Genomic DNA, 7,674 nt, shown 5'->3' on the forward strand with positions numbered 1-7,674 from the left:
CAACTGCAGAATTTTAAATGCTTGGTTGGATCCTAAACATGACATCCTGGAATCTGGAAAGGAGACTTTGTAAACTGAACGTGAGCCTTTGCACCCAGCTAACGAGGCTTTAGAAGTGAAACCCAAGACTTTGGAAAGTCAAAGGGAGGCTTTAGACACTGAAAAGGAGACTTTATTTTTCTGCTTTATTTTCCGTTTTCCCTTCCATTCCCTTCTCTCCCCTCCTCTCCTCTTCCCCTACCTACTTCCCCTACTTCCCCTACTTCCCCTACTTCCCCTACTTTCCCTACTTCCCTTCCCTTCCCTTCCCTTCCCTTCCCTTCCCTTCCCTTCCCTTCCCGTCCCTTTTCTTCTCTTCCTTTCCCTTCCATTCCCTTCCCTTCCCTGAGGATGCTCTGGGAGTGCTGTAAGGGGTCACCACAGCCCAAATCCGGTCAATTGGGAGTGTGTCTTTTTTTACTGCCATCTTGCCACGGGCTCTTGCAGCTGATTTGGTGTTGGTTTGGTGGGTTGGGTTGGTTTGTTGGGTTTTTTTCTTGCTTGTTTGTTTGTTTGGGGTTTTTGGGATTTTGTTTGGGTTTTGGTTTGTTTTGTTTTGGTTTCTGGTGGGGATTTTGGAGTTTTGGGGGGAGTTTCCCCTTCCCCCCCCCTTCCCCCCTGGCAGGGGGGGTTTGACCGGACAGAGGCGACGGCCCCCAGCGTGAGCTCGGGGCTGTGCGGTGTGGGTTTTGGTTACTGGGTTAGGTGGTGGGACGGGATGGGACTGTGTGTGCACAGCGGGGCGTGTGCTTTGGGGGTCGAGGTTGTTCCCCCCATCGTCACATCACTCGCCCTCGTTCCCTGTCATTGAGGCTGGTTTTGGTTGACACTGAAATACAGCAGCCGATGCGGCTGGGGTTCTGCAGACACCGCAGCCCCAACCCACCCCCCGCAGCGCACGTGCACACATGCACACACACGCTCACATGCATGTGCACACACACAAACACACGCACATGCACACGAACCCAAACACGCACATGCATACACGCACACACGCACACACACTCACACATGCGCACACACACACCCCCCACGCACGTGCACACATGCAAACACATGCACACAAGCATCTGCACACATGCACACACAAGCACACACACATACAGGAACACACGCACACGCACACACACACACACATGCATGCATGCACACACAGTTGAACGCAAGCACGCATACACGCATGTGCACACACACATACAAACACCCACACACATGCACACGCACACGCGAACACATGCATGCATGCACACATGCACACACACACGCACACATGTGCACACACGCACACACGTGCACACACGCAGATGCATGCACACTCACAAGCACATGCACACACACATGTGCACATGTGCACGCATCTGCAAGTGCAAACACACACACGCTTGTGCACATGCATACACTCGCACGCACTCACACACAGACACGCAAACAAGCACATCCACACACGCACACGTTTGCACTGACACATGCACGAATGCACGTGTAAACACACACACAAACACATGCACACACACGTACATGCATGTGCGCACAGGCGCACACACACACGAACGCGCACACGTACACACGCACACATGTGTGCACATGTTAACATGTACGCACGCAAATACACACACCTACGCACATGCACACACATGAACACACATGCACACGTGTGAACACACACACGCTTATGCACAGGCACAAACACGAACACATTTATGCATGCACACACGTACGTACACGCACATGCACAAGCACGTGCACACACAAACGCATATGCACACACACGCACACACGCACACGTGCACACATGTGCGCACACGCACACACATGAACGCGCACACACACGAACACACACGGACAGGCTGGGACTGGGGGGGCTGTCAGTCCACATGCACAAGCACACACGTACACATGAACACATGCATGTGCACATGACAAGGACGTGCACACATGTGCGCACACACACGCAAACAGACGCACATACACACTCACACACACGCACAGGCTGGGACTGGGGGGGGCTGTCGGTCCAGGGGCCTCTCGGGGGGTTCCGCGCGCCCCCGCAGACAGACATGAACTGGGTTTGTTCCGCGGGTGGCAGCGCCGCCGCCTTCTCTTTTGCAGCCGGCGCTGCCCAGCCCGCCCGCGGGCATTGCGCTCGGCCCCGACACCCCCCACACCCCCCAGCCCCCGTCCCCAACGGCAGAGCCGGAATATTGCCGGGCGGGAGAGACGGGTGGGCTCCCGGCCATGAGAAACAGGATCCAATGAAGGCGGACGGTAAAGGAGAGCGGGAGGGAGGGACGGGGAGACCGAGACCAGAACCTGAGAGAGAAAGGGAAGGAGAATGCAAAAAGAAACAGGGTGCGTGCGTGTTCCTTTACACAGAAGCCTTCCCACCGGGTCAGGAGGGAGGTAGGGGAGGGGTGCGGGGCCGGCGGGTGATTGCTGCGGAGGGAGGGTGATAGATAGGTAGATAGATAGATAGATGATAGATAGATAGATAAATAGATACGTACATAGATACATACATAGATACATAGACACATACATACACACACAGATACATACAGATACATACATACACACATAGATGCATAGATAGATATATAGATACATAGATAAAAACATGAATGAATGAATGAATGAAAAAATAAAAACATTAAAAACCCCAAACCCAGATTCAGTAAAAAGAAAGAAACGGATGAAGGAATGAAAGGATGAATTCACAAATGCATGAATCCATGAACAAATAATGCACCGACTCATTAATGAATCTATTGGGTGGACGGACCTGGTGCAGACTTAAATGTGGGGGGAGGTGAGGGGGGTGGAGCAACAGACTCTGTGGGAGCTCTGCCTGCAGGGGAGGGGGGTCACGCCTTGGACCCCCGGCCCTGAGGGCAGAGCTGTGCTGGGAGGCAGAGGAGCCAAGGGGGCTTGCTCAGAGGAAGGGCTCTGCATACAAGGGCTCACACGGGTAGTTCTGAACTCTCCCTGCCACAGCAGTTCTGGGTTTAGTTTCCTCCCGTTCCCAGATCATATCCCTGCTCCCTGGAGATTTTCCAGCTGGGAGATGTTTCCCTGGCCCATGTCGTTCCCTGTGAGTGCTCACAGACCTCATTTGAGCCTCTCTGTGCTCACCTTGGTCCTCCACGGACCTGCCTCTTTTAAGGGAACTGCCTGGGCAAATGTTCCTGTTTGCAGGTGAAGAAGGGCAGGTCAGACCAAGCCTGATGGATGATGCTGGTGGTGCCCATAGGCAGAGGAGTGGCTGAAGGCACTTCAGGATGCTCACATCAGACCTGCTGGTCACCTGAAGTTCCACCTCAGGAATCTCAGAGACTTGTTCAAGCATGAGAGCTCCTTTTCATTTCTACCTATTTGTGATGATTTCAAATTCATCACAAATAGGAAACTGAGAACACAGGCTCAGAAAAGCTCCTTGTATTTCTAGCAACCCCTGCCTTGAGCTTCCCCTTGGAAAGTCCCCTTGGAAATATCACCCTGGGGTAACCTGGAGATACTAGTATCCCCGACCCACACAGCACCCTCTCTAGAGCAGCAGCGCCCTTCGGCTGCCCTGCTGGGGTCAATTCTGACCCCCAGCTTCTCCCCCAGCGCCATGGGGAGCTCCCGGGCAGGCTGAGTGCTGACCCTGGCAAGCAGCAGATTCCCTGTCCTGGCACATAGCCCCTGGGGTGCAGGGACACTGCTCACAAGGACAGCGCTGGGCACCCCTGGCTGCACACCCACATTCACACCCTGCAGCCAGCTCCGGGACAAAGGACCTGTCTTGTCCTGGCCCTCGCATGGTGCAGAGGGAAGCCCTGCTCTGGAGAGACAACTGGAGCACCCCTGGGTGCCCAGTGGCCATGGGCATGATGCTGCCACCATCACAAAGCCGTGGCGGTCACTGTGGAGATGCCCATTGTGACGGGGCCCCCCAGTGAGCGTGGGCTATTTAAGGAGCGAGAGCCCTGCAGGAACCAGTGCAGAGGAGACCCCTCTGTTGGGAGGCTGCATCTCCCCTGGCTGCCCTGCGCATCCAGGTACGTGTTCTTTGACTTCTCAGCCCTACTTTAGTGTTCGCTTGAAACACATTGTGGGTGCGTGCTCTAAAGGGAGGAGAAGCTGTCAGGAGATGTGCTGGTGGCATCGCAGCTGGAGGAGCAGGGGAGAGGTGAGGAGGAGGCCCTGGGCTTGTTCATGTGCTTGGAGCTCAGCTCTGGCTGCAGAGGTGCTGGGGGCGAAGCAGGAGCCTTGTGTGTGCAGGAGCTGCTGGTGTGAGAGGTGCTGAGAAGGTGTGAGGGCAGGAGCAGCCCCTGGGCAGTGCAGCTGCTGGTGCTGTCCCTGGGAGCTCAGCACAAGGGGACCTGCCTGGCTCCGGCAACGCGCGCGGAAGCCCACCGGGCATTGCGGAAGGCAGGAGGGGTCCCGGTGGGCTCTGGTAAAGGCCAGGCCAGCGCCGGGCATTGCGGAAGGCTCCAGTGCTCTGCTGGGCTCTGGCAATGCATTCTGGAAGGTGACAAAGGCCCTGGCAGGCGCAGGCACAGCCCAGAAGCCCACCGGGCATTGCGGAAGGTGGGAAGGAGCTGGTGGGCTCTGGCCACCCCTGCGCAATCCTGACTGCGGCAATGCCCGCGGGAGCCCCTGTGCTCCCACAGCAACAGTGCCAGGACAGGAGCTGTTGCTGGGCCTCCCCTGCCCTTGGCAAGCACTGCCCCAGCCCCAGCAACACTCGGGAGCTGCGCTTCCTCAGCCAAATAATGCTGCTCCCAGCTCCGTGCCCATCCAAAGAGCCGAGCTCCAAGAGCGCAAACATCCAGCCCCTGCTGCCACAGCAAAGGGGCCAGGACAGGGTCAGTGTTTAAAGCCAGCCGGGAACTCAGCACCAGCAGCCGCTCGCTCAGCACCCGGGTGGGATGGGGAGGAGAATGGGAACAATGTAAAACCCACGGATGGAGATGAGAAAAGGTCAGGAACTGAAATCAAGTACAATGTAATATTAGTATTTTTGTGATTAAGTATAATGGAAACAACAAGGGGAGAGAGATGGAACCAAAAGGGGAAAGAAAATACCAATAGCCAGCAGTGATGCCCAATACAATTGCTCAGCACCCCCTGAGTGACACCCAGCCTGACGGGAGCAGCGACCTGTCCCTTCTGGGTGAATCCCCTCAGTTTCTATGGCCTGAGGTGTCATTGGCCAACAGGCTGAAAAGAATTTATATTAGAGTGTATAATTTATAATTTTGCACATAGTATAAAATCATATCTCTTATTATAATAAATAAGAAATAAAATAGCATATTATATCTTCTTATAAGAATAAGTGAGGGTTAGATTTAGGGTCAGGAATAGGGGTTATGGTCAGGGATAGGGTTTAGGGTCAGGGGTTAGGTTTTGGGTTAGGCCATGGCATCACAGCAGGGAGGGGACAAGGACATGAGGAGTTTGAGGGATCCCAGTGTTATTTTGGGGGCTCTGGGGATGTTTCAAGGTGTCCATCGGGTGTTTGTGCGTGGTTTGGTTTTTTTTCTGAGGTGTTTCAGGGGTGCTTCTGGGTGTCCTGTGGGGTGTTTTGGAGTGGTTTGCTGTTCTGGGGGGTATTTTTTGGTGTTTTTGCGTGTTTGAGGGGTGTTCTGAGGGGCCTCGGGGGTATTCGGGTGCATTGGGGGGTGGTGTTTGAAAGGTATTTCAGGGTGTTTGGGTTTATTCAGGGGGTGGTTTTGGGGTGGTTTGTGGTGTTTCAGGGGTACTTTAAGAGTGTTTAGAGGCTTAGGGTGGTGTTGGGTATGTTTGGGGGAGTCCTGAAGTGTTACAGGGTATTTTGGGGGTCGTCTAGGGTGTTTGGGGGCAGTTTGTTGTGGTTTTTTTATGTTTGGACTGTTTTGGAGGGTGTTTTGAGGGTGTTTGTGGATATTTTGGGATGTTTGGGAGAGTCTTGGGAGGTTTCAGACGTGTTTGAGCGTGTTTTGGGGGTGTTTCAGGATGGTTTGGGGTGTTTCAGGGTGTTTCACAGTCTCAGGGCAGGTGAAGGCCGTGGGACACAGCAGTGGCGGGTGCTGCTCTGGTACCACAAATTTGCATCACTCCGCCCACAGCAGGGGGTGGTCTCCGCAGGTGACCCCACTATAGCCCACTATGACCCCCGTGCGATCCCAGTTGCCCACAGCATGGCCCCACTTACCCTCAGCACAGTCCTGGTAGCTCCCAGTATATCCCAGTCACTCCCAGTCAGCTCAAGTGCAGTCCCAGTTGCCCCCAGTGCAATCCCAGTCACCTCCAGCATGAACCCAGCACAGTGCCAGTCACTCCCAGTTCATCCCAGTGTGATCCCAGTTACTCGCAGTATGATCCCTGCATGGAATCCCAGAGTCAGGGGATGGTTTGGATTGGAAGGGACCTTAAAGCTCATCCAGTTCTAACCCCCTGCCACGGACAGGGACACCTTCCACTAGAGCAGGTTGCTCCAAGCCCCTGTGTCCAACCTGGCCTTGAACACTGCCAGGGATGGGGCAGCCACAGCTTCTCTGAGCACCCTGTGCCAGTGTCCCACCACCCTCACAGGGAAGAGCTTTTTCCTAATGTCTGAGCTAAATCTTCCCTTTTTCAGCTTAAAGCCATTCCCCCTTGTCCTGTCACTGCACACTCTTGTAAAAAGCCCCTCTCCAGATTTCTTGTAGGCCCTGTTTAGATATGGGCTTAGTAAGGTCTCCCTGGAGCCTTCTCTTCTCCAGGCTGAACACCCCCAGCTCTCTCAGCCTGTCTTCATCAGAGATGTGCTCCAGCCCTTGGAGCATCTTTGTGGCCCTTCATAACCCCATCATAGTAGGATCATAGGAGAACAGAGGTTGGAAGGGACCCCAGGAGGTCTTAAGTCCAACCTGTCAGAAACAGGGTCAGAGCAAGTGGTTCAAGGCTTGATTCAGTCCCAGTTGGAAAACCCCAAGGCCAGAGACTGCACAGCCTCTCTGGGGGACCTGATGCAGCACTTGCCTGAGCCTATGGGAACAAGGATTCCTTATGTCCTGGCTGAACCTCTCCTCTGTCACTATCCCCCATTGCCTTTTGTCCTCCCACCAGGCACCATGGTGAGGAGCCTGGCTCTGGATTCTCCATGTCCTCCTTGCCGGTACAGGCAGCCAGTCCCAAACAGCCTTCCCTTCCCAGGATCTCAGGTCCCATCAGCCTTCCCTTCTCCGGGCTGGACAAGCCCAGCTCCCCCAGCCTCTCCCCACAGGCAACGTGCTCCAGTCCCTGCCTGTCCTGAGGGCCTGTTGCTAAACCCACTCCTGCTTGCCTATAGCGTTCCCAAATTGGGGATCTGAAACCTGGATGGAGTATTCCAGAGCATCCCTTCCCTTGTTCTCCTGCCATGCTCCTGGTCATACAGCCCGGGATGCTGCTGTCCTCCCTTGCTGCCAGGGCACACGCTGCCTCCTGTCCAGCTCCTGCCCACCCAGACCTTTGCCATGGGCTGCTCCCAGCCAGGCAGCCCCAGCCTGTGCCAGTGCAGGTGAGTCCCCTGCAGGGACACCTGTGTCCCCTGCTCTCCTCCCCAGGACACCCTGAAAGAGAGCTCTGCAGCCCCCCCATGCCATCCCATCTCCCCACACCAGCACAACAGTCCTGGCCCTTGGG

This window comes from Strigops habroptila, unplaced genomic scaffold, assembly GCF_004027225.2.
Source record: "Strigops habroptila isolate Jane unplaced genomic scaffold, bStrHab1.2.pri NW_022045611.1_ctg1, whole genome shotgun sequence".
Taxonomy (NCBI): Eukaryota; Metazoa; Chordata; class Aves; order Psittaciformes; family Psittacidae; genus Strigops; species Strigops habroptila.